At 44.1% G+C, this 27,438-nt stretch overlaps 2 long non-coding RNA genes across 2 annotated transcripts; one reads left to right on the top strand and one right to left on the bottom strand.

Annotated features, from left to right (window-relative positions):
• The first annotated feature begins 479 nt into the window (after positions 1–479).
• LOC121846469 lies at positions 480–27,438 on the top strand. Its single transcript, XR_006083335.1, has 3 exons — positions 480–1,374; positions 17,063–17,117; positions 26,481–27,438. It is a non-coding gene; the product is annotated as an uncharacterized LOC121846469 (long non-coding RNA).
• On the bottom strand, positions 713–1,923 carry LOC112248518. The gene is made up of 2 exons (XR_002953240.1): positions 1,710–1,923; positions 713–1,585 (listed from the first exon to the last, which is right to left on the bottom strand). It is a non-coding gene; the product is annotated as an uncharacterized LOC112248518 (long non-coding RNA).

Here is a 27,438-nt window from a genome sequence, read left to right on the forward strand (position 1 = left end):
TGTCCTTACACAGCCCTGGTCTTGGCCAATGTGGAGGCGTTGGAGTTTGATTGAGTGTGTGGACAGGTGTCTTTTATACTCATTCACCTTATTACAGGTAATAACTGCACCTGTTTGAACTTACGTTACAAATACTGTCATGCAATAAAATGCAAATTAATTACTTAAAAAATCCAATGTCCATTTTTGTTTTAGATTCACAGTTGAAGTGTACCTAATAAAAATGACAAACAGACTCAAAATCAACAAATACTTGTTCTCCCCACTGCATGCATGTTATTATCCATATTGGCATATGGCAGGCAAGACCATGTTGAGTAACAAAAGCCTAAACAGATGTCCAAGGAACATCAGGGATAAAATTTAAATGGGTTTAGAATATTTACCTGCACAAGGCTGGGAATGCAATCGAGGCTCCATATGAAGACTCCAGAGGCTTGCTGTGGCCAAATCAAGCATTGCTGTGCGCCTTCCACATTTTGTAACAATGCTGAGGGCTCCATATAGCTCTGTATTGACACGATTGGTTGAAGGTAGACGCGGGGGGGCTTACATCCTGTATAAAAAACAAATTCACTTCCATGACAAACATGGATAATTTTGTGGGAAGGATAACAAGTTTACAAAAAAACAACAATATTTGATACCTTGCGTAGGCATTTCAAAGACACCTAAATTAGTTTGAACTCCTGGAAAGAGATCGGGGACGTAATGGTGATACATGCTTTATAAACAAACAAACTCTCGTATAAACAGAAACTCACTACCTTAAATTGATTATTTTGAGGAAAGGCTACCAGAAAAAAGATCTTTATGATACCTTGTTTAGGGATTTCAAAGACGACAATTTGTTTGAACTACTGGAAAGAGATCGGGAAGACAATGGGGATAGATGCGATAAAGAAATCAATGGAGTTAAATAAACGTTAAATCCACGTTAACAGTGGATATTTGTCAAAATCCGATTTGGATATACTTGGCTGTTTTTGATGCGTAACATTTAGAAGTTTTTCCAGATTTAAAAGTGACTACAAATGCTAACTCCCATTCGTATAAACTGGTAGCATAGCTAGCATACAGAAATAGGTGTTGGTAGTTAACTGTAGTTAAAAAACAACAACCTGTAATGCAGTTGATTAATGACATGAACATGTATTGGAGTTGACATCCGTACAAGCATTATACTCCTATTTCTACCTCAACATGTGAAATACACATATAAACAGCCTAAATGTAGGCTAGTTTTTCTGGGGAGCAATGGTTAGATTTGCGATGGGATGCTGGTGGGAAAACGGTGCAGTCCTCCTACTTCATGCGCTCTTGGGTGAGCTCTTACGTCAAGCACCAGGAAACTGACGCCACATCTCAGATGAGGTAAGGTCTTGTCTTTTAGCTAGTTGTTTGTAATTAGCTGGATGGCTATCAAGATTAGCCCTGAATCACTACGAGTGAAGCGGTGCAGACGAAATTATTGGATGTTTAGGACAGCGCTCCTAAGCACAAGACGTATGCGCTCTTCAACTTCTGTACAGCCACTGCAATGTCAGATTGACCATGCAGAGCCTAAGGCCAGTAATGCAGTGTCCTGCAATGCAAAAGAGAGGACTGTTAGTTTGGTCAGGGGTGTAATCTTTACTCCAAACAGTTCCATTTTGCAACGAAAAAACGAGTTTCTATTGGACAGATTGAGCAAACAGGGAGGGACCTACCTTAAATCTCTCCAACAGAAACTGTTTGAAATAATGATTACATTTAAAATTTAAATCATTTAGCAGATGCTCTTATCCAGAATGTCTTACAGGACCAATTAGGGTTTGCTCAAGGGCAGCGCGACAGATTTTTCACCTAGTTGAATCAGTTACTGATCCCATTGCTCTTAACCACTAGGCTGGCTACCTGCCGCCCCAGGTTTAAGTAAGGCGGTAGTTGTGATTAAGGAGAGTGAGGACAGGTGTGGAGGCTGATTAGCAATGAGCTGATGCTTGTTGAGGAGCTCTGTTCAAGTCAACTAGTTAAAGTGTTGCAAACAGGCATGGAGGCTGATTGGCAATTAGTAGCAGCTGGTGCTTGTTGAGTTGCTATCGAGCTGCGTTCAAGGCAACTAGTTAAGTGTTGCTTTCAAGTCTGGCCCTCTCCTGAATTTTTGTTCATTCTTAACACCATTCAATGATCTATTCAACACCCATGTGTATGTCTTCTATGGCCTTTGTCATTAACCAATAATTATACTCTATTCAGTCCTATATAACTTCACTGGCTCTGTACTTTTACAAATTCCTTTAGGCTATAAATACTAATGAAATCTCTTTGCTTAATTAGATTTTGCTGGTACACTTGCAGTTATGGCTGAACTTTCCCACGAGAGCGGCTGATTGAATGGCTCTCCAGTCCGTATGGAAGCGGGAAAACATTCTGCAGAACCGGGGAGATCATTTCCATAATTACCCCTGTCTATCAGCCCTAACGACCTTTGCAACAATAAAAAAAAATCTATTGTTAATTCCATCTCATACTGCTGACATGCAAGTGATTCCTATCTTTTACATGTTTGAGGGGTTCACAAGATAACAAGTGTAGGCCTACCTCTTTTTCTTCTTTCTCCCCCATTTCAGCTCCAAAGAGCAGTCGATTCAATTAGCCCCGACACTTCACAGCCAGGGTCGAGACTGGGGCTGCTGACGGAGGGTATAGGCAATGAAAGAGATCCACTTGTGCCTCCCCATCCACGCCTCATCCCCTATATGGACCAAAGTTGTATAATTTATGGGCCTGGGAGATTTTTTAAAGATGGATCTTCATAGCAATCCATATTCATGTTGCGTTTTGAATGGTGGGATAGAAAATGAAGTACAGAATAATTAAAAAGATCACAAGTCCCCCCTCGCAGGTAATTATGCCAAAGTCCCAAATGGCACCCTATTCCCTATTTAGTGCACTAGTTTTGAATAGGGCCCAAAGCAGAAAGTAGGCTTACCACACTGAGGCTGCAGATGTTTCCCTTTCATATCACAGAGCACATTGGCCAGTGTTAATTAGTGTTGCTTTGTCAGTGTAACATTTCTCCTGTTGATTCAGGTGTTAAATTATCACTCAGTAGTGTAAAATAACCGCAGTGTTGGTGTTAATAACCAGAGTTGAATCAAAACCACACCCATCATTGTCATATTTCCCAGCGTGCTCTATTGTAAGTTGGTTTAAAAAAATAGTTTATTCCTGTTTACTGTCTATCCTGCTGCCTAGTCACTTTATCCCTACCTACAGTGCATTTGGAATATATTCAGACTCCTTAACTTATTCCACATTTTGTTACCTTAAAGCCTTATTCTAAAATTGATTAGATTGATAAGGGAAAAAAACAATCTACACACAATACACCATAATGACAAAGCAAAAACAGGTTTTTAGAAATGCTACCAAATGTATAAACCAAAAAAATGGAAATATGACATTTACACAAGTATTGAGACCCTTTAATCAGTACTTTGTTGAAGCACCTTTGGCCGCGATTACAGCCTCTTGGGTATGATGCTCGAAACTTGGCACACCTGTATTTGGGGAGTTTCTCACATTCTTCTCTGCAGATCCTCCAAAGCTCTGTCAGGTTGGATGGGGAGTGTTGCTGCACAGCTATTTTCAGGTCTCTCCAGAGATGTTTGATCGGGTTCAAGTCCAGCATCTGGCTGGGCCACTCAAGGACATTCAGAGACTTGTCCCAAGCCACTCCTGTGTTGTCTTGGCTGTGTGCTTAGGGTCATTGTCCTGTTGGAAGGTGAACCTTGGTCCCAGTCTGAGGTCCTGAGTGCTCTGGAGCAAGTTTTCATCAAGGATCTTTCCGTACTTTGCTCCATTCATCTTTCCCTTTCCTGACTAGTCTCCCAGTCCCTGCTGCTGAAAAACACCCCCACAGCATGATGCTGTCACCACCATGCTTCACCGTAGGGATGGTCCCAGGTTTTCTCCAGACGTGATGCTTGGCGTTCAGGTCAAAGAGTTCAATCTTGGTTTCATTCTGAGAGTCTTTAGGTGCCTTTTTGCAAACTCCCAGTGGGCTGTCATGTGCTATTTTACTGAGGAGTGGCTTCCGTCTGGCCATTCTACCATAAAGGCCAGATTTGTGGAGTGCTGCAGAGAGGAATGTCCTTCTGGATGGTTTGCCCATCTCCACAGGGGAACTGGAGCCCTGTCAGAGTGGGGCGGCAGGGTAGCCTAGTGGTTAGTGTGTTGGACTAGTAACCGGAAGGTTGCAATTTCAAACCCCTGAGCCGACAAGGTACAAATCTGTCATTCTGCCCCTGAACAGGCAGTTAACCCACTGTTCCTAGGCCGTCATTGAAAATAAGAATTTTGTTCTTAACTGACTTACCTAGTTAAATAAAGGTAAAATAAAAAAGAGTGACCATCTTGGTCACCTCCTGAAAAAGGCCCTTCTCACCCAATTGCTCAGTTTAGCCTGGCGGACAGCTCTAGGAACAGTTTTGGTGGTTCCAAACTTCTTCCATTTAAGAATGAAGGATGCCACTGTGTTCTTGGGGACCTTCTGTGCTGCAGAAATGTTTTGGTACCATTCCCCAGATCTGTGCCTTGGCAGAATCCTGTTTTGGAGCTCTACGGACAATTCCTTTGACCTCATTGCTTGGTTTTTGCTCTGACATGCACTGTCAACTGTGGGACCTTATATAGACAGGTGTGTGAATTTCCAAATCATGTCCAATCAATTTAATTGACCTACAATCAAGTTGTAGAAACATCTCAAGGATGATCAATGGAAACAGAATGTACCTGAGCTCAATTTCTAGTTTCATAGCAAAGGGTCTAAATACTTAAGTAAATAAGGTGTTTTTTATTGTATTTTTATACACTTGCCCCAAAATAAATAAAAAAACAATTTTCGCTTTGATATTATGGGGCATTGTGTGTAGATTGATTTTAGAATAAGGCTGTAAAATGTGGAAAAAGTGAAGGGGTCTGAATACTTTCCGAATGCAATGTGTATGTACATATCTATCTCAATTACCTCGTACCTCTGCACATCTACTCAGTACTGGTACCCTTATATATACAGTAGCCAAGTTATCGTTACTCATTGTGTATTTATTCCTTGTGTTATTATTTTTCTATTATTTCCCCAAAAAATTCTCTGCATTATTGGGAAGGGCCAGTAGTAAGCATTTCATTGTTAGCACATAGATTAAGTAAGGGAAGAACACATATGTTATTTACATTACCTTTGGAAATAATAGACAACGCAGCTGGGCGAGGAGGACCCGAGTTCATTTTTGTACAGAACGGGGGCATTTATCCCACTTATACTCCGGAGTGGTGCAGCGGTCTAAGGCACTGCATGTCAGTGCAAGAGGCGTCACTGCAGTCCCTGGTTTGAATCCAGGCTGCATCACATCCGGCCGTGATTGGGTGTCCCATAGGGCGGCGCACAATTGGCGTCTGGGGTCGTCTGGGGTAGGCCGTCATTGTAAAAAATGATTTGTTCTTAAAACCTGTTGTGACTAGGGGGCAGTATGTTCATTTTTGGGAAAAAAACGTTCCCGTAGTAAACGGGATATTTTGTCAGGACAAGATGCTAGAATATGCATATAATTGACAGCTTAGGATAGGAAACACTCTAAAGTTTCCAAAACTGTAAAAATATGGTCTGTGAGTATAACAGAACTGATGTTGCAGGCGAAAGCCTGAGAAAAATCCAATCCGGAAGTGCCTCATGTTTTGAAAGCGCTGCGTTCCAATGCGTCCCTATTGAGCAGTGAATGGGCTATCAACCAGATTACTCTTTCTCCGTATTCCCGAAGGTGTCTACAGTATTGTGACGTAGTTTTACGCATTTATGTTGAAGAATACCCGTAAGCGGCTACATTGCGCAAGTGGTCACCTGATGCTCCCAGAGAGATTCTCGCGTAAAATACAGAGGTAGCCATTAATCCAATCAGTCCTACTGAAAAACGAATTGTCCCGATGGATATATTATCGAATAGATATTTGAAAAACACCTTGAGGATTGATTATAAACAACGTTTGCCATGTTTCTGTCGATATTATGAAGCTAATTTGGAATATTTTTCGCCGTTTTCGTGACTGCAATTTCCTGGCGATTTCTCAGCCAAACGTGAAGAACAAACGGAGCTATTTCGCCTACAAAAATAATATTTTTGGAAAAAAGGAACATTTGCTATCTAACTGGGAGTCTCGTGAGTGAAAATATCCGAAGCTCATCAAAGGTAAACGATTTAATTTGATTGCTTTTCTGATTTCCGTGACCAAGTTACCTGCTGCTAGCTGGACAAAATGCTATGCTAGGCTATCGATAAACTTACACAAATGCTTGTCTAGCTTTAGCTGTAAAGCATATTTTGAAAATCTGAGATGACAGGGTGATTAACAAAAGGCTAAGCTGTGTCTTAATATATTTAATTTGTGATTTTCATGAATAGGAATATTTGAATAGGAATATCCGTTGCATTATGCTAATTAGTGTCAGGCGATGATTATGCTCCCTCATGCGGGATGGGGAGTCATTAGAGGTTAAAGGACTTGCCTAGTTAAATAAAGGGAAACAAAAGAAAACAATACTAAAGCACACATTTACTGATAGAAATATAAGCAAAATTGTTACATGCAAATTCATACTTTCTCATCTTTTGGATGCTAGAGATGCAACCCAGTTGTTTGTTCGATTAGTTCGATATTTATGGACGCGACCCAGTCATTTGTCCTTTATGGGCAATGTTTTTATCTAGCTGAAATTACAGCTACACAGTCACAACCTCTGCAGCCAGAACACAAAAAAAATATTTTCTCAAATTTTGTGCACAAAGTTCTTTACATTCATCTTAGTGAGCATTTATCCTTTGCCAAGATAATCCATCCACCTGGCATATCAATAAGCTAATTAAACAGCGTTATCATTACACAGATGCACCTTGAGCTGGGGACAAAAGGCCACTCTAAAATGTGCAGTTTCACACAACACAATGCCACAGATGTCTCAAGTTTTGAGGGACTGTGCAATTGGCATGCTGACTGTAGGAATGTCCACTAGAGCTGTTGCCAGAGAATTTAATATTAATTTCTCTACCATAAGTCGCCTCCAACGTAGTTTTAGCGAATTTGGCAGTACGTCCAACCGGCCTCACAACCGCAGACCACATGTAAGCATGCCAGCCCAGGACCTCCACATCCGGCTTCTATCACGGTTCAGGTATGACCCAAATGCAGACAGTGTCGAAGAAACAAATGCATATTTCTTATACAGGGGCAGGCAAACAACAGAAACAGGAGCAAGAAACAGACAGGCGCAGGGGAACAAACACTGGTAGGTTTCACAAACAAAACAAACTGGCAACAGACAAACAGAACACAAGTCTAAATACACAGGGGATAATGGGGAAGATGAGCGACACCTTGAAATCACAAAGCACAAAGACGGGTGAAACAGATCAGGGTGTGACAGCTTCTTCACCTGCGGGATCGTCTGAGAACAGCTACCCGGACAGTTGATGAAACTCAGGAGTATTTATGTCTGAAATAAAGCCCTTTTGTGGTGAAAAACAAATTCTGATTGGCTGGGACTGGCTCCCCCAGTGGGTGGGTCTATGCCCTCCCAGGCCCACCGATGGTTGCACCCCTGCCCAGTCATGTGAAATCCATAGATTAGTGCATAATTCATTTATTTCAAATGACGGATTTCCTTATATGAACTGTAACTTATTAAAATCATTGAAATTGTTCCATGTTGTGTTTATATTTTTGTTCAGTATAGTTTGTTGCTAGCAAACCTGCCAATATGAAAAATACCAGTTGCTGAAAACCGCTGGTCAAACTAGAAACATGGGTGGATTTGAGAGCATAGCACCACTTGCATCATGACTGCAACAGTAGGGACCAGAGAAATTTATTTTCATCAGTCACCACGTTAGGTCATCAGATGCTCCCAAAAATGTTTCTGAAAAGACAAATACACTACATGACCAAAAGTATGTGGACACCTGCTTGTCGAACATCATGGGCATTAATATGGAGTTGGTTCCCCCTTTGCTGCTATAACAGCCTTCTCTCTTCTGGTAAGCCGTTCCACTAGATGTTGGAACACTTATTTCCATTCAGCCCCAAGAGCATTAGTGAGGTTGGGCACTGATTTTGGGTGATTTGGTCTGACTCGCAGTCGGCGTTCCAATTCATCCCAAAAGTGAATGGACCTCGCTTTGTGCACGGGGGCATTGTCATGCTAAAACAGGAAAGGGCCTTTCCCAAACTGTTGCCACAAAGTTGGAAACACAGAATCGTCTAGAATTTCTTTGGATGCGGTAACATTAAGATTTCCCTAAGGGGTCTTGCCCAAACTATGAAAAACAGCCCCAGACCATTATTCCCCCTCCACCAAACTTTACAGTTGGCATTATGCATTCAGTCAAGCAGTGTTCTTCTGGCTTTTGACAAACCCAGATTCTTCCGTGAGTGATTCGTCACTCCATAGAGCGCATTTCGACTGCTCCAGAGTACAATGACGGTGAGCTGTACACCACTCCAGCCAATGCTTGGCATTGCACATGGTGATCTGAGGCTTGTGTGCGGCTGCTCGGCCATGGAAACCCATTTCATGAAGCTCCCGACAAATTATTCTTGTGCTGACGTTGCTTCCAGAGGTAGTTTGGAACTCAGTAGGACTCAGTAGGACATTTATTAGTAGGACATTTATTCATAGCTGATGCTTAAAGTTAGAGAGGGAGATATAAGACTCCAGCTTCAGAGATTTGTGCAATTCATTCCAGTCATTGGCAGCAGAGAACTAGAAGGAAAGGCTGCCAAAGTAAGTGTTGGCTTTGGGTATGACCAGTGCTATATACCTGCTGGAGCTCGTGCTACGGGGGGGTGTTGCTATGGTGACCAGTGAGCTCAGATAAGGCAGGGCTCTACCTAGCAAAGACTTATAGGTGACCTGGAGCCAGTGGGTTTGGCGACGGATATGTAGCGAGGGCCAGCCAACGAGAGCATACAGGTCGCAGTGGTGGGTAGTATATGGGGCTTTGGTGACAAAACGGATGGCACTGTGATAGACTGCATCCAGTTTGCTAAGTAGAGTGTTGGGGGCTATTTTGTAAGTGACATCGCCGAAGTCAAGGATCGGTAGGATAGTCAGTTTTACGAGGGTATGTTTGGCAGCATGAGTGACGGAGGCTTTGTTGCGAAATAGGAAGACGATTCTAGATTTAATTTTGGATTGGAGATGCTTAATGTGAGTCTGGAAGGAGAGTTTACAGTCTAACCAGACACCTAGGTATTTGTAGTTGTTCACATATTCTAGGTCAGAACCATTTAGAGTAGTGATGCTAGTCGGGCGGGTGGGTGCGGGCAGCAATCGGTTGAAGAGCATGCACTTAGTTTTACTAGCATTTAAAAGCAGTTGGAGGCCACGGAAGGAGTGTTGTATGGCGTTGAGCTCGTTTGGAGGACGGTTAACACAGCGTCCAAAGAAGGGCCAGATGTATACAGAATGGTGTCGTCTGCATAGCAGTGGATTAGAGAATCACCAGCAGCAAGTGCGACATCATTGATATATAGAGAGAAAAGAGTCAGCCCGAGAATTGAACCCTGTGGCACCTCCATAGAGACTGCCAGAGGTCCGGACAGCAGGTCCTCCAATTTGACACACTGAACTCTATCTGAGAAGTAGTTGGTGAACCAGGCGAGGCAGTCATTTGAGAAGCCAAGGCTATTGAGTCTGCCGATAAGAATGCGGTGATTGACAGACTCAAAAGCCTTGGCCAGGTCAGTGAAGACGGCTGCACAGTACTGTCTTTTATTGATGTTGGTTATGATATTGTTTAGGACCTTGAGCGTGGCTGAGGTGCACCCATGACCAGCTCGGAAACCAGATTGCATAGTGGAGAAGGTATGGTGGGATTCGAAATGGTGGGTGATCTGTTTGTTAACTCGGCTTTCAAAGATTTTAGAAAGGCAGGGCAGGATGGATATAGGTCTATAAAAGTTCGGGTCTAGAGTGTCTCCCCTTTTGAAGAGGGGAATGACCGCGGCAGCTTTCCAATCTTTGGGGATCTCAGACGATAGGAAAGAGAGGTTGAATAGACTAGTAATAGGGGTTGCAACAATTTCGGCTGATAATTTTATTAAGAGAGGGTCCAGATTGTCTAGCTCAGCTGATTTGTAGGGATCCAGATTTTGCAGCTGTTTCAGAGCATCAGCTATCTGGATTTGGGTGAAGGAGAAGCGGGGGGGGTTGGGCAAGTTGCTGCAGGGGTGCTGAGATGTTGGCAGGGGTAGCCAGGATCGATCATTGTGGATTTGTCGGTGGTGAAAGTGTTTGCTATCCTCAGTGCAGTGGGCAGCTGGGAGGGGGTGCTCTTATTCTCCATGGACTTTACAGTGTCTCAAAACTTTTTGGAATTAGTGCTACAGAAAGCAAATTTCTGTATGAAAAAGCTAGGCTTAGCTTTCCTAACTGACTGAATATATTGTTTCCTGACTTCCCTGAAAAGTTGAATATCGCGGGGGCAATTTGATGTTAATGCAGAACGCCACAGGATGTTTTTGTCCTGGTGAAGGGCAGTCAAGTCTGGGGTAAACCAAGGGCTATATCTGTTCTTAGTTCTAAATTTTTTGGAAAGCACTTTTGAAGAGCAACCAGGCAACTACGCCCCCTTTGGCAGTTCTATCTTGTCGGAAAATGTTATAGTTAGGGTGGAAATGTCAGGATTTTTTGTGGCCTTCCTAAGCCAGGATTCAGACACGGCTAGGACATCCGGGTTGGCGGAGTGCTAAAGCAGTGAATAAAACAAACTTAGGGAGGAGGCTTCTAATGTTAACATGCATGAAACCAATGCATTTACGGTTACAGAAGTCAACAAATGAGAGTGCCTGGGGAATGGGAGTGATGCTGGGGGCTGCAGGGCCTGCGTTAACCTCTACATGACCAGAGGAGTAGGATAAGAGTACTGCTAAAGGCTAAAAGAACTGGTCATCTAGTGCATTCGGAGCAGAGAGTAAAAGGAGCAGATTTTGAGGCGCGGAAAAATAAATTCAAGGCATAATGTACAGACAAGGGTATGGTAGGATGTGAGTACAGTGGAGGTAAGCCTAGGCATTGAGTGACGATGAGAGAGGTTTTGTCTCTAGAGGCACCATTTAAGCCAGGTGAGGTCACCACATGTGTGGGGGGTGGAATAAAAGGGCTAGCTAAGGCATATTGAGCAGGGCTGTAGGTGCTACAGTGAAAGAAGACAAAAATCACTAACCAAAACAGCAATAGACAAGGCATTTTGACATTAGGGAGAGGCATGTGTAGCCGAGTGATCATAGTGTTCAGTGAGTAGCTAGGCAAGCTGGAGGAACGCCGATTCAGATAGCTAGCGTGACCTTGAAGCCCAGGAATTGTCTGATGGATCTCTTCGACTAGCCGGGAGATGGGCCTAGCTCCAGGCTAACTGGTGCTTGCTTCTGGACAGAGACGTTAGCCAGGAGTAGCCACTCGGAAAGCAGCTAGCTAGTTTCGATGATCCGGAGTAAAGGTTCAGAGCTTGCGGTAGGAATCCGGAGATGTGGTAGAGAAAAAGCTACTACTACTAGCTAGTAGCTAATTAGCTGAAGGGGGTTCCGGTTCTAAAGTATAAAAAAATAGCAGATTCCTACCACATTGGGTGAGGCTGGTTGCAGGAGAGTGTGTTCAGTCCGTAGATGGAAATTGAGATTAAAAATATAAAAAATATATACAAAGAAAAACAATATATTCACGGGAAGGGACAAGACAAACAAAATATCATCTGACTGCTACGCCCTCTTGTAAATCTACATTTTATGCACTACACCAGCCTTTCTTAAAGTATGGGTCGTGACCCAAAGCGGGTCGCAGACCTGTTAAAACCTCTACTGACTCCCCATCCCGCATGCGGGAGCGTCATCATCGCCTGACAATAATTAGCATAACGCAACGGACATAAATATCCCTAGAAAATATTCCTATTCATGAAAATCACAAATGAAATATATTGAGACACAGCTTAGCCTTTTGTTAGATTTTCAAAATATGCTTTACAGCCAAAGCTAGACAAGCATTTGTGTAAGTTTATCGATAGCATAGCATTTTGTTCAGCTAGCAGCAGGTAACTTGGTCACGGAAATCAAAAAAGCAATCAAATTAAATCGTTTACCTTTGATGATCTTCGGATATTTTCACTCACGAGACTCCCAGTTCGCTAGCCATGTTCCTTTTTCCCCAAAATATTTTTGTAGGCGAAATAGCTCTGTTTGTTCTTCACGTTTGGCTGATAAATCGCTCAGAAATTGCAGTCACGAAAACTGTGAAAAATATTCCAAATTAGCTCCATAATATCGACAGAAACATGGCAAACGTTGTTTATAATCAATCCTCAAGGTGTTTTTCAAATATCTATTTGATAATATATCCTTTTTCAGTAGGACTGATTGGAGTAATGGCTACCTCTGTATTTTACGCGAGAGTCACCCTGGGAGCCATCAGGTGACCACTTACGCAATGTAGCCACCTACGGCTATTCTTCAACATAAATGCGTAAAACTACGTCACAATGCTGTAGACACCTTGGAGAATACGTAGAAAGTGTAAGCTGGTTGATAGCACATTCACAGCTCAATAGGGACTCATTGGAACGCAGCGCTTTCAAAATATGGGGCACTTCCGGATTGGATTTTTCTCAGGCTTTCGCCTGCAACATCAGTTCTGTTATACTCACAGGCAATATCTTTACAGTTTTGTAAACGTTAGAGTGTTTTCTATCCAAAGCTGTCAATTATATGCATATTCTAGCATCTTGTCCTGAGAAAATATCCCGTTTAAAACGGGAACGTTTTTTTTTTTTTCAAAAATGAAAATACTGCCCCTAGAGTCGCAACAGGTTTTAATGGTGGATCGCAACTTGTTAGAGTAGAGGTTAAAGCCTTTGAAAGCATTGCTTGCAAGTACAAATAATTTTCTAAGATGTTTATCTTGTTGTATCAGAGAGTATTTGTACTAGATGGTTTGTAATTCAGGTTTTATGTCAAGTGTATCACCCTGCTAGCCTAGCATGTCTGTTAATTAATGTAGCAGCTAGCTTTACTTATGTAAATTCCTTTCATTTCTTTAGGTAGCATACAGGTGAATTTTGTGCACTATTGGTGTTTAGAATAAGTTATTTTCACAGTTGTTGGCTAAGCATTGTGTTGTGTATTTATATATTAGGCTTAAGCTGCGTCAGTAATTACATTCCTTTATATGTTTCAGTTTCACACTGGTTCATCAATAAAACACTGGAGGTTTTTGGAAGCGTATCCCTGACTCTGGTTCGGTTTTTCTTTTTGAATGGAGTTTGTCTGGCTGTCAAATTATGGTTACACACACCATGAGGACAGTATAGTGAAAAAGCAAGTGACCAGCTGGCACAGCTACTACTGCAAAGGATCCACACACACAGCGGACCCTGCAACATGGTAGAGGCCAGAGTGGACGACCTCGCTTCTGTGACCAGTTCAAACAGCACCCAGCAGCAGCAGCCAGAGCTGGCGCCAGAGCAGAAGCAGCGTGAACATGAGCATCCTTCAGAGAGAGAGAGAGAGAGAGAGAGGGAGAGAGAGAAATACTTGAAGCAGCTGCAGAACTTGAAGTTGAGGTATTCAGCAACAAAATTAGCAGACCACTATCATGAAAAGACGTAGCTGAATGCACAGGTGAATATGTCAGGGAGAAAGCTGAGCTACACAACCATTTCCTACCAGACCTAGGACCAGCACATGATGACATCAGGTCACCCTCGCCTAACCACTCAGACAACACCCTAGCTACATGGGCGACCGCACGTGACTACAACCGCAGATTCACCCTGATAAGCAAACAAAGGGACATTCCATAGTGCAGCACTGTCCAAGCTTAACTCATTGCTCCCCAATCAGACAGGAATGTACACTGCTAAAGCCCCACATCGTAAGGGAGAACTTCGGTCAGATAGCATTGCTCACGACCATCCATTTGACACCCTAGCTCGGCCTTACTGCCCCCAACACAACCCAGCTCCTGCAGACCAGACCCAACCTAAAATGGTAGACTTTGCCAAGTACCTAGCACGTCGTGAGCTAGTGAACACAGGACTCACACAGTTTGACGACTGGCCTGAGAGCTTTAGGGCATAGCATTGATCATTCATTGGTGCTATACAAGGACTCGACCTCTCTCCGAGGGAAGAGCTGGAGTCAGCGCAACACGTAAAAAGGATCCGTCCAGTCCATGTCAATAACCGGTGCTATGGGTCATCAAGTCATTGAGAGCTCACTCTTCAAAAGATTAGACACCTTTCCCAGAATCTCCAGCAAAGATTATTACAAACTAGGAGAACTTGGACATCTTCTGACAGAAGTGCAGGCTGCAAAAGCAGACGGATCCCTACCTGGTCTGGCCAACCTGGACACCCCCCACAGCGTCATGCCTATAGTTGAGAAGCTACCATATGGCCTCCAGGAAAAGTGGGTCCTTCAGGAAATAAAGTACACAAGGATGTCTTGCCCCATTCTTACTTTACAGGGTACATCTCCTGCGAAGCCAGATCTAGGAATGACCCAAGATTCCTAATCTCCAGCCGCAGCAGTGGCCCCATGAGAAGTGAGAATATTACCATGAGAATCTCACGCATGAGAACCCCCAACGTGGATCAAAGTGCCCAGATTCTGTTGCTGGGGAGAGACATTGTTATAGTGCATAAAGTGAGAAAACAACACAATGCCCCCTTTGTTCAGAGATTCGACTTGGGCTGGGTACTATTGGGCGAAATATGCCTGGAAACTCACAAGCTGAGCATGAGCAGCATCAAAACGAACGTATTGGAGAACGGATTGCCATCTTTCCTCACTCCGTACCAGAGCTACTTTCGCTCCAGAGAAAAAGGTGAGCTATGGCGGGGAGCAGCAGGATGATTTCTCCCATATATTCAAATGAAGTCCTTTTCACAAAGCAGCTGAAGACAATCTCGGACACACAGTGTTTGACAGGACAGAGAACGACAATAAGACCGCTCTATCCATCAGACAGTCTTTTTTTAAAGACTATGGACAAAGAGTTTTACAAAGACAACACAGCTGGGTAGCTCCTCTTCCCTTCAGAACACCCAGACCTCCTCTTCCGAACAACCACAAACAAGTGTTCACTCTGGAAGCCTGACATGAAAGAGGAATTGGTCACCTTCATGGAGAAGGTATTTGAAAACAACCATGCTAAGCCAGCGCCCCTACTGAAAGACGGAGCGGTGTGTTGGTATCTGCTGACCTTCGGGGTCTACCATCCACAAAGGTCAAGCCAGATCAGGGTGGTTTTTGACCCCAACGCACAGCAGTACGATCTCTCCCTTAACAACGTGCTGCTCACAGGTCCAGACCTAAACAAAAGCCTCCTTGGAGTTCTCATCCTCTACGGAAAACAAACATTGCTGGCAGAGTCACACCTACGACTGCACAAGATCGTATCGGACGTGAAACCAGGCCAATGCAACACAGTCTTGGATTATGCTGGGAAATAACAAAGGACACATTTTCCTTCAGAGTATCAGTCAGTGAAAAACTATACACGCTTTGTGGAAGTCCTGTCAACAGTCAATAGCCGCCTCGGCCTGGTAGATCCGATAACCACTAGACAGAGCCATACTGCGGGAACTCTCCTCAGACACTTGCGATTGGGATTCACCATTCCCCAAAGGAAAGCTGAAAGAATGGGAAGCATGGAGGAATTCACTACAGCTTCTGAAGCTGCTTCATATATCACGCACCTTTACCACAAACTCCCTCGAAGGCAAAACGTACAGAGCTATATGTGTTTTCAGACGCTTCCAACAAAGCTATCGCCGCAGTAGCTTGCCTCAGAGCCACAGACAAAGTTAACCCCTCAGTCTGAGCCTACTATACCCTGGCTCAAACTATGTAGAGCAGTGTTGGCAGCAATGTTCCCCAATTTTTGTTTTGCCACTGAGCAAATTTCAGGTCTGCTGAGTGTAAATTTGAACATTGTGAAAATTCTGTGCAACTTCCAGCGCGCGTTTACTGTGAACACTGAGGCTGTACCTGTTTTAAGTTACATTTTTGACAGTGGCCAAGTAGGCTACTTTGGCTATTTGATTATAATGTAGGCCTACCATAAAAACAATGGATAAAAAGCATCCCATAACATTTTAACATGGAAATGGCTGTTTTATCATTCACCCTACAGTAGCAGCCAATGTGTGGTGTTCAATGTAGGACTATATTCCATGAGACTTAAAAAAACATGCAGGGCTTGACAACCTCTACAGGATCAGTGTCCCCCCGCAGGATGGTTGAGCTAACGTAGGCTAATGTGATAAGCACGAGGTTGTGAGTAACACAAATTTCTCAGGACGTAGACATATCTGATATGGGTAGAAAGCTTAAATTCTTGTTAATCTAACTACACTGTCCAATTTACAGTAGCTATTCCAGTGAAAGAATACCCATGCTATTGTTTGTGGAGAGTGCACAGTTATGAAAATGTATCAATAAACCAATTAGGCACATTTGGGCAGACTTGATACAAGTCTTGGATCAGTCTAAAACGTTGTACATACACTGCTGCCATCTAGTGGCCAAAATCTAAATTGCACCTAACCTGGAATAATACATTGTGACCTTTCTCTTGCATTTCAAAGATGAAAAGAAAAAAATGCATGTTTTTTCTTTGTATTATCTTTTACCAGATTTAATTTCTTATATTCTCCTACATTATTTTCATATTTCCACAAACTTCAAAGTGTTTCCTTTCAAATGGTATCAAGAATATGCATATCCTTGCTTCAGGTCCTGAGCTACAGGCAGTTAGATTTGGGTATGTCATTTTAGGCAAAAATGTGAAAAAAAGGGGCAGATCCTTATTAACCTGTTTATCCACTTGTCCTTCAGACAAGGAGATGACTGAAAATGTTGTGGTGTTTTGACGCAAGAAACCACTTTACAAAATAGAATGCATTATTGTTCCCATACCATTATTACAGAGTCAAAGAAATGATGCTTCCCTCTCCCTATTTGCTTCTAGGGTTGCAAAGGGTCGGAAAACTTCTGGAAAATTTCTGGACATTTTCCATAGGAAGGTAAGCCTTGGAATTTGGGGAATTTTGCTTAAATTCATCAAAACATTTGCTTATAACAGTGAACGTTTTTGTGGGATACACATAAGGCAATACTAGGTATTGTGCAACCCTCTCTGAGATGCTATTGAGCCCACACTACACTGTCTGAGCCAAGGACTACATGCTTTCTGGTAAGTTTTGATTCCAAAACTGGGTGGGGGGAATATATTGTATATGACATACATGATCATACAGTTGTTTCCCTTGTTTCGCAAGGGCCACAGCTTTTTTTGGAGTGATAGGTAACAATGCTTCGTGGGAGGCAGTTGTTGATGTGTGCAGAGGGTCCCTGGTTCGAGGAGAGGGATGGAAGAAAATCTGTTACACATGGGTGGAACTGGTAACTCTAAAATTCACTCGAAAGGCACCCAGGGGATATATGCAAATAAGGCTCAACACCGTATTTGCATAAAATAAGGTGTTGAGTGTGTGTGATACTTTGGCATCGCTCTGAAGAACCTTATTGTCACGATCGTCGTAAGAAGCGGACCAAAGCGCAGCGTGGAGTGAATGCATCATTTAATAGATTACGAAAAAACACGAAGTAAACTGTACAAAAACAATAAACAAATAATGACCGTGAAGCTATCATAAGAACTGTGCTGACACAAGCAACTAACATAGACAATCACCCACAACCCACAATGACAAAACAGGCTACCTAAATATGGTTCCCAATCAGAGACAACTGCCTCTGATTGAGAACCATATCAGGCCAAACACAGAAACAGACAAACTAGACATCCAACATAGAATGCCCGCCCAGCTTACGTCCTGACCAACACTAAAACAAGGAAAACACAAAAGAACTATGGTCAGAACCCCCCCCCACCAAGGTGCGGACTCCAACAACTCCTAAACCTATAGGGGAGGGTCTGGGTGGGCATCTGTCCGCGGCTCTGGCTCTGGCTCTGGACCCCACTCCATCATTGTCTTTGTCCACCTCCTTAGCGTCCTTTGAGTGGCGACCCTTGCCGCCGACCTTGGCCTAGGAACCCTAACAAAGGGCCCCACTGGACTGAGGTAGCTCCGGACTGAGGGGTAGCTTAGGCTGGTTGATGTCTCTGGCAGCTTCTGGCTGACTGACGGCTCTGGCAGCTCCTGGCTGACTGGCGGCTCTGGTAGATCCTGGCTGAATGGCGGCTCTGGCTGAATGGCGGCTCTGGCGGATCCTGGCTGACTGGCGGCTCCATGCTGACTGGCGGCTCTGGCGGCTCCATGCTGACTGGCGGCTCTGGCGGCTCCATGCTGACTGGCGGCTCTGGCGGCTCCATGCTGACTGGCGGCTCTGGCGGCTCCATGCTGACTGGCGGCTCTGGCGGCTCCATGCTGACTGGCGGCTCTGGCGGCTCCATGCTGACTGGCGGCTCTAGCAGCTCCATGCTGACTGGCGGCTCTGGCGGCTCCATGCTGACTGGCGGCTCTGGCGGCTCATGACAGACTGGCGGCTCTGGTGGCTCGTGACAGACTGGCGGCTCTGGCGGCTCATCACAGACTGGCGGCTCTGGCGGCTCATGACAGACTGGCGGCTCTGGCGGCTCATGACAGACTGGCGGCTCTGACGGCTCATGACAGACGGGAGACTCTAGCAGCTCTGGGCAGACGGGAGACTCTAGCAGCTCTGGGCAGACGGGAGACAGCTCTGGGCAGACGGGAGACTAGCAGCTCTGGGCAGACTCTCTAGCAGCTCTGGGCAGACGGGAGACTCTAGCAGCTCTGGGCAGACGGGAGACTCTAGCAGCTCTGGGCAGACGGGAGACTAGCAGCTCTGGGCAGACGGGAGACTCTAGCAGCTCTGGGCAGACGGGCAGCTCAGACGGCGCTGGGCAGACGGGCAGCTCAGACGGCGCTGGGCACACTGCCAGCTCAGACGGCGCTGGGCAGACTGCCAGCTCATGCGGCGCTGGGCAGACTGGAGACTCCGGCAGCGCTGGAGAGGAGGAAGGCTCTGGCAGCGTTGGACGGAGGAGCTCTGGCGCCTCTGGACTGAGGGGCTCTGGCGCCTCTGGACTGAGGGGCGGAAGCTCTGGCAGCGCAGGACAGGCAGGAGACTCCGGCAGCGCTGGAGAGGAGGAAGCCTCTGGCAGCGCTGGACAGGCGGGAGCACCTGTAGGGATGAGACGGAGAGACAGCCTGGTGCGTGGGGCTGCCACCGGAGGGCTGGTGCGTGGAGGTGGTACTGGATAGACCGGACCGTGCAGGCGCACTGGAGCTCTTGAGCACCGAGCCTGCCCAACCTTACCTGGTTGAATGCTCCCGGTCGCCCTGCCAGTGCTGCGAGGTGGAATAGCCCGATAAATTGTGAGGATAAAGCTCAATACATTTTTGGGGCTGACTCTCGGGCTTCCATCCGCGCCACCGTGCTGCCTCCTCATACCAGCGCCTCTCCGCCTTCGCTGCCTCCAGCTCTTCTTTGGGGCAGCGATATTCTCCTGGCTGTGCCCAGGGTCCTTTACCGTCCAACTCGTCCTCCCATGTCCATTCCTCTTGGGCTGCTCCTGTTGCCGCTGCCTGTCACCACGCTGCTTGGTCCTGTTGTGGTGGGTGTTTCTGTAAAGGTTTTCCTCCTCTTCGTCTGAAGAGGAGAGGCAAGAAGGATCGGAGGACCAATATGCGGCGTGGTAAGTGTCCATGGTTCTTTTAATAAGAAATACTCAACATGAACACAACTGATACAAAAACAATAAACGTGAAATGAACGAAAACCAAAACAGTACCGTGTGGTGAAAAAACACAGACACGGAAACAAACACCCACCAACAAACAATGAAACCCAGGCTACCTAAGTATGACTAATGACACCTGCCTCTGATTGAGAACTATACTAGGCCGAAACATAGAAATCCCAAAATCATAGAAAAACAAACATAGACTGCCCACCCCAACTCAAGCCCTGACCATACTAAATAATGACAAAACAAATGAAATAAAGGTCAGAATGTGACATTTGCATGTTTCCCCTCTTCAACCAATATTTTTAAGTGTAGGGAATAGGGCACCATTTTGGACGCACCCTCGTGGTTCCACCAGTCAGTGTGCCGTCCGGAGGACTGCCTTTGATTCCACGGAGAGTATGAGCAACCAACCTCAGTTTAGTCCAGTTGTCTCACCAACACATTAAGGGGTTTTAGCACTGAGGATGTATTTCAAAATGAGCTCTCTCTGTGACCGTGACTTTGGGACTATGTGGACTGTGTACTTGTCCACCACAAGATCACAGCAGATGTTGTCTGTTTAGTAGAGGAGGTTACATGGATGGTTAAATTTGAATTAGTCAGTTTGCATGAAAGTGAGAGGCGGTTGGTTGTTTTTCATTTATGAATATGTTACAGAGTGACTACAATGTTCAGTGTTTGAGTTTTTGGACCAAAATATAATTCTTCATTTTTTGCATATAAATGGGTTTCAAGAGGTACTCTTAGCCTACTGCTTGGGCATATGGCTTTTGTTGTTTTGCAAAATCTTTTAAAATAGGATTCTAGTCATTGCCTTCTTCTACATCACACAATATGACAGTGTCAATGTATGGATCTTGTCCTTCAGATTTTCCATCAGTTTCACATTACTCAGTGTTCTTCCCTATCTTTGGTAAAGGACAAGTTACACTGTTTTTGTTCTAAAAGGATATCATGATACAATAATTACCTTTCTAATAATTCCTGGTTGTCTTAGATATAAGTTAGCAATTTTGTATATCCATTATTTGTTATAATTTTTTTTTTAAACATAAGCACACTGAAGCCTCTAAGCCTGTATGTTATCAAGGCATATGGCCACCAATATGCTGTCTCTGCTCTCTGTGCTTGAAGAGTAATGGTATCTGACGGTCTCACGTTGGATATAGTTCTGCCACTCACTTAGCTAACTCAACATCAGCAGCACTGCAGAATGAGAGCGAAAGGAGAGCGAGAGAATAGAAAGAGATACAGATTAAATACCACATGCTAATTTAGTGTGGATTCCTTTTTAAAGATATTGACATTTGATCATTGGTAGCCTGAGATTGATTTCTCCAGCAGAGCTGCACTCTCTCTCTCTGGACATGATCATTGGAATAAGACCTCTGGCTTTATTCAGCGGGATTGTTATATTGCTACATGAAAATATGTGTTCATGCTTTCATGCACATATTGAGATATACAAAACATCAAGAACACCTTCCTAATATTGAGTTGTCACACAATATGTGTTATTCAGTTACACGATTGTGACTGGTTGAGGTTAGGTGAGGGTTGTGGTGATGTCCACCTACTGTGTGACTACAGTTAAATAGCTGACGGAGGCAGAGATGTAGTTCCGTTTAAGAGTCTTTATAGATTCAGGTAATGGAGATGATACATGGCAGGGAATGATTGACAGTTGTTGACTTGAGACTCGTCTTGAATTGAGATTTGGTAGGCTTTGTATGGAGTATGGCTTATCTAAAAGGAGATGACTGGCAATAAAAGAAAATGACATACATAATAGGCTGTGATTGGAAATAATCAATGACAAATGCAATAAGCATATACACTGAACCAAAAATATAAAACGTAACAATTTCTAAGATTTTGCTGAGTTACAGTTCATAAGGAAATCAGTCAATTGAAATAAGTGCATTAGGCCTTAATCTATGGATTTCACATGACTGGGATACAGATATGCATCTGTTGGTCACAGATGCCTTAAAAAAGGTAGGGTTGTGGATCAGAAAACCAGTCAGTATCTGGTGTGCCTCATGCACCGTGACATCTCCTTTGCATAGAGTTGATCAGGCTGTTGATTGAGGAATGCTGTCCCACTCCTCTTCAATGGCTGTGCGAAGTTGTTGCATATCGGCAGGAACTGGAGTACGCTGTCATAAATAGTGATCCAGAGCATTCCAAACATGCTAAATGGGTGACATGTCGGGTGAGTATGCAGTCCATGGAAGAACTGGGACATTTTCAGCTTTCAGGAATTGTGTACAGATCCTCGCAACATGGGGCCGTGCATTATCATGCTGAAACATGAGGTGATGGCGGCGGATGAATGGCACGACAAAGGGCCCCAGGATCTCGTCATGGTATCTCTGCACATTCAAATTTCCATTGATGAAATGCAATTGTGTTCGTCGCATTATTGCCATTATCCTTGTGATCAGGCGACAAGTGGCTAATCTGCCCTTGCCTTCCATTCTGCTAGCTGACATTCAATCGCTGGAAAATAAATGGGACGAACTGAAAGCACGTATATCCTACCAACGGGACATTTAAAACTGTAATATCTTATGTTTCACAGAGTCGTGACTGAACGACGACATTAAGAACATACAGCTGGCGGGTTATACACTCTATCCGCAGGACATAACAGCAGCCTCTGGTAAGACACGGGGTGGGGGCCTATGCATATTTGTAAACAATAGCTGGTGCACGACATCTAAGGAAGTCCATCGAGAGCATCCTGACAGGTTGCATCACTGCCTGATATGGCAACTGCTCGGCCTCCGACTGCAAGGCACTACTACAGAGGGTAGTGCGTAGGGCCCAGTACATCACTGGGGCCAAGCTTCCTGCCATCCAGGACCTCCATTACAGGCGGTATCAGAGGAAAGCCCTAAAAAATTGCCAAAGACTCCAGCCACCCTAGACATAGACTGTTCTCTCTGCTATCGCACATCAAGCGGTACCGGAGCGCCAAGTCCAAGAGGTTCTTCTCAACAGCTTCTACCCCCAAGCCATAAGACTCCTGAACATGTAATCAAATGCCTACCTAGACTATTTGCATTGCCCCCCCCCGTCTTGCTCATGTGACAAAATTTGATTTGATTTGTCAGTAGCTTATTCCTGCCCATACCTCCACCATGGGGCACTTTGTTCACAAGGTTGACACCAGCAAACCGCTCGCCCACGCAACGCTATACACGCTGTCTGCCACCTGCCAGGTACAGTTGAAACTGGAATTTATCTGTGAAGAGCACACTTCTCCAGCGTACCAGTGACCATCTAAGGTGAGTGTTTGCCCACTGTAGTCGTATATACAAACGGCAAACTGCCATCAGGTCAAGACTCTGGTGAGGACGTCAAGCACACAGATGAGCTTCCCTGAGAATTTTTATCTGACAGTTAGTGCAGAAATTCTTCAGTTGCGCAAATCCACAGTTTCATCAGCTGTCCGGGTGGCGGATATATCCTGGGTGGAGGTCCGTGGTCTGCGCTTATGAGGCCGGTTGGACGTATTGCCAAATTCTTTCAAATGGCATTGGAGGCGGCTTATGGTATAGAAATTAACATTACGTTCTCTGGTAACAGATCTGGTGAACATCCCTACAGTCAGCATGCCAATTGCATGCCCCTTCAAAACTTGACATCTGTGGCATTGTGTTGTGTGACAAAACTGCACGTTTTAGAGGGGGCTTTTATTTTCCCCAGCACAAGGTGCACCTGTGTAATGATCATGCCGTTTAATCAACTTCTTGATATGCCACACCTGTCAGGTGGATGGATGATCTTGGCAAAAGAGAAATGCTCACTAACCGGGATGTAAACAAGTTTGTGCAGAAAATGTTAGAAAAATAAGCTTTTGTGCTTATGGAAAATTTCTGTAATCTTTTATTTCATCTCATGAAACATGGGACCAAAACTTTACATGTTGCGTTTATATATTTGTTCAGTATAAATTGGTTACGCATAAGCAGAGCAGCAGTTAATCAAAGAAAGGAGGTGCAGTAGCATGCGGCATGGTAGGCCGAAGCTATAGCAGGCTAATTTATCAATGGCTGCATGGCAAGCAAACAAACAATATAACGCTAATGAAGGTAGCAAGCATAGCCATAAAGCAGGCCTAGTTAGCATGACAAAGGCAATGAACAAACAGTGCTACAATTATTAACGTGACCATTAACACTACAAGTACTAAAGAGATCAGATCAATGGACTCAAAATGTCTGTTTGACTGAGCCATTAGTATTTCACAGCCATTAGTGGCCAATATCAACTATAGCCTACAAATATAATGGTGATGGAGTTCTCTCCTTATCCTCTTGTATTTACATTTTAATGACACATAGTGGTTATTTGTGATAGTAATGCTACGTTTGATACCGGAGCTCTGAGGCATGCGTTGAAATCGCTAAGCAGCTGACTTTGAAGCAGTGTGCCGATGCGTGTATCACTTTATAAGAAGTATGTCAATGATGTCCGAAGCTTTGTTTGATCAAACCGTGTGTTGCAAAACGCGAGATCCCACTGACTTCGCCGTGGTTCCGTGGAACATTCAAGGACGTGAGGGTATGAATTCAGTTTATTTAGTATTGTATAAGCTTCTGTCTTAACATCCTAAACAGTGCCATAGATTCAGTTTTTCACTAATAGTCAACTTGAAGGCAAAAAGCAAAGCATGATGTCAGCCTGATGTTCTATTTGATTATAGGCTACTAAAGCTAATGACTTACCTTTGCCACAGAGTTTTGCTGATAATCACACACTGCTATTTATTGTTGACCAGCAGATGTCACTAATGTGCGTTGTTGAACAGATAATGAAGCTCTGAGTAATGAACCGTTTTCCGGCACAATTTGGTGAAAGCGCAGAAGCCTTCAGAAAGGCTTGGTTTCCCATCACTCGTTTTTGAGAGCGATTTGTCGTGTTCAGCTTTGTCTGGGTGAAGGACCCGGATTGAAAGGAGGCACCCTCTAACCTGCCCGTATAAATACCTTGCCATTAAGTTATATAGTGCTCTCCGTCCTCACGTGACCGTAGAGATGGGTTGAGGGCACACCTGCCACAAACGCCCTCCCCCGCATCCACGTCACTGATAGTGGAGGCTGGTGAGGGGAGGATGGCTCATAATAATGGTGGGAACAGAGTGTAATGGCTGGCATGAATAGAATGCTGTCAAATACATGAAAACCATCTATTTGATACCATTCCATCCACTCCATTATTATGAGCCATCCTTCCCTCAGCAGCCTCCACTTTTCACCAAGCAGGGAATTCTGTACGGATTAAAAAACAACTGTCACACCCTGATCTGTTTCACCTGTCTTTGCTTGTCTCCACACCCCTCCAGGAGTCGTCCATCTTCCTCATTATCCCCAGTGTATTTATACGTGTGTTCTCTGTTTGTCTGTTGCCAGTTCGTTTTGGTTTGTTGAGCCTACCAGTGTTTTTTCCCGTGCTCCTTTCTGTCTCTATTTCCTGGTTTCTAGCTTTCCCGGTTTTTGATCATTCTGCCTGCCCGGAGCCTACCTGTCATTCTGTACCTTGTCACACCACCCTGGATTACTGGACTCTGCCTGCCCTGAGCCTGCCTGTCATTCTGTACACTTTGGACTCTGCTCTGGACTACTGACCTCTGCCTTGACCTGTCGTTTGCCTGCCCCCCCTGTAATACACTTTTGTTACTTCGAAACTGTCTGCATCTGGGTCTTCTCCTGAGCCTTGACACCATCTGTCAGTATCTTTTGGCATTACCAGTAGAAATCATCAACAATCATCAGACAACCAATAATACATATCCATATAGTGGCTTGCTCTTCTTGGACAATCATAAATATGCTAGGCATATGAAATGATCCTCTTTGATGATATGATATTTGACTTGAAGTCCAAAGTATTTATGATTAGAGCAAGGTTTTTAATTCCCTGCTTGGTAACGTGGATGCGGGGGAGGGTATTCGTGGAAGGTATGCCCTCCACCCATCTCTATGGTCACGTAAGGAGGGAGGGCACTCGTGGCAGGTGTGCCCTCTATATAACTCTATGGCAAGGTATTAATATTGGTAGGTTCGAGGATATCTAATTTAAATCCAGATCCTACACCCAGATAGCTGAGTAGTTGAGCACGACAAATAACAACCTGTATACGTAAATGTGAGTACAAGTGTTTTATCTTATTTGAGAGGATAAGAATAGGACTCGATCATTGTCTGTGTTTTGCATGGTTGAGATCGGCCACTAATGGCTTAGTCAAACAGCCTCTTTGAGTCTATCGATCTATTCACGTATGTACTTGTAGTGTTAATGGACACGCTAATAATTGTAGAACTTTTTGTGCGTTGCCTTTGTTATAATAACTAGGCCTGCTTTATGGCCATGCTTACTGCTATTGTTAGCTTTGTGTTGATTGTTTTCCTGCCGTGCTACCATTGCTAAATTGGACTGCTATGGCTTCGGCATACTGTTCTATTGCAACCCCTTTCTGGCCATTAATTGTTAACTGCTATATTTAGGCTTTCCTTTACCCATTTATATGCTTATTGCATTTGCATATTGTCATTGATTATTGCCACTTACAGCCGGGTTAATGCATGTCCATTGCTGTTATTGCCCATTATTATTTACACCTTTCTGTGTCTCCTTTCAGAATCTCCATACAAAGCCCACCAAGTCTCAGTTGAAGATGAGCCACATGTCAACTGTCAATCATTCCCTGCCAGATATCACTACCTGAATCTATAAAGACTCGTAAACTGAACTGCATCGCTGCCTCCGCCTGCTCTTTAATTGGAGTCCCACAGTCGATGGGCATCGCCACAACCCTCACCTAAACCTCAATCAGTTACACAATATTGTTCAATTACAAGATTGCAACAGGCTGTGAACCAAAGTTTTGGTCACTGTTTCTCTGGGCACCCTTATTAGGGGAAGACATGCAGGCAATGCGTATGCTCATGTTCAGGCGAGAGCTTTGTACCTGGAAGGTCGTTTGTGTATAAGCTGTTGTTGGTGTTGGTTTATTTCTGTGAGCAACCATGCTGTCTTGAAGAAATGTTTGGGGTGCGGTCGATTTGTTCTGAATGGTACGTGTTGAGTTTGACCATCATTGAGTTTATTCATTTGACAATATTTAAGATGCTGATTTAATGTAAAGCTCCTGCCATGTCATTTTGTTTTCAGTTTGTTTGGAGAGGCTTTGCTGGTTTGAGATCCAGGCAGTTTATTAGCAGTGCCCTCCAATAAGTTGACCGTCTTTAAGTAAAGTCATTTTTGTATTTCTAAAATACCTCATGTTTTTGTAAATGGAGTGGTTTAACTGTTTATTTTCACTGTTTTTGGTCATCTTGTGAACTTGGCCAACTGAATCTCTGTGAAATCACTGTTGTATTTCAGAAAGCTGTGTAGTGGAAGTAACAGGCCGTTATTGTAAATAAGAATTTGTTCTTAATAACTGGCTTGCCTTGTTAAATAAAAGGTTTAGTTGTGTTTTAATCATTTAATGTACTCTTGTTCATGTGTCAAACAAGCAAACCTAATCCCCTGAGCTTTAAACGTTTGTGGTTGTTCTGCCTCTGTACTGTTTCCATCTAATGGGCTTAGAACCT

Source organism: Oncorhynchus tshawytscha, linkage group LG01 (genome assembly GCF_018296145.1).
Source record: "Oncorhynchus tshawytscha isolate Ot180627B linkage group LG01, Otsh_v2.0, whole genome shotgun sequence".
In the NCBI taxonomy this organism is placed as follows: domain Eukaryota; kingdom Metazoa; phylum Chordata; class Actinopteri; order Salmoniformes; family Salmonidae; genus Oncorhynchus; species Oncorhynchus tshawytscha.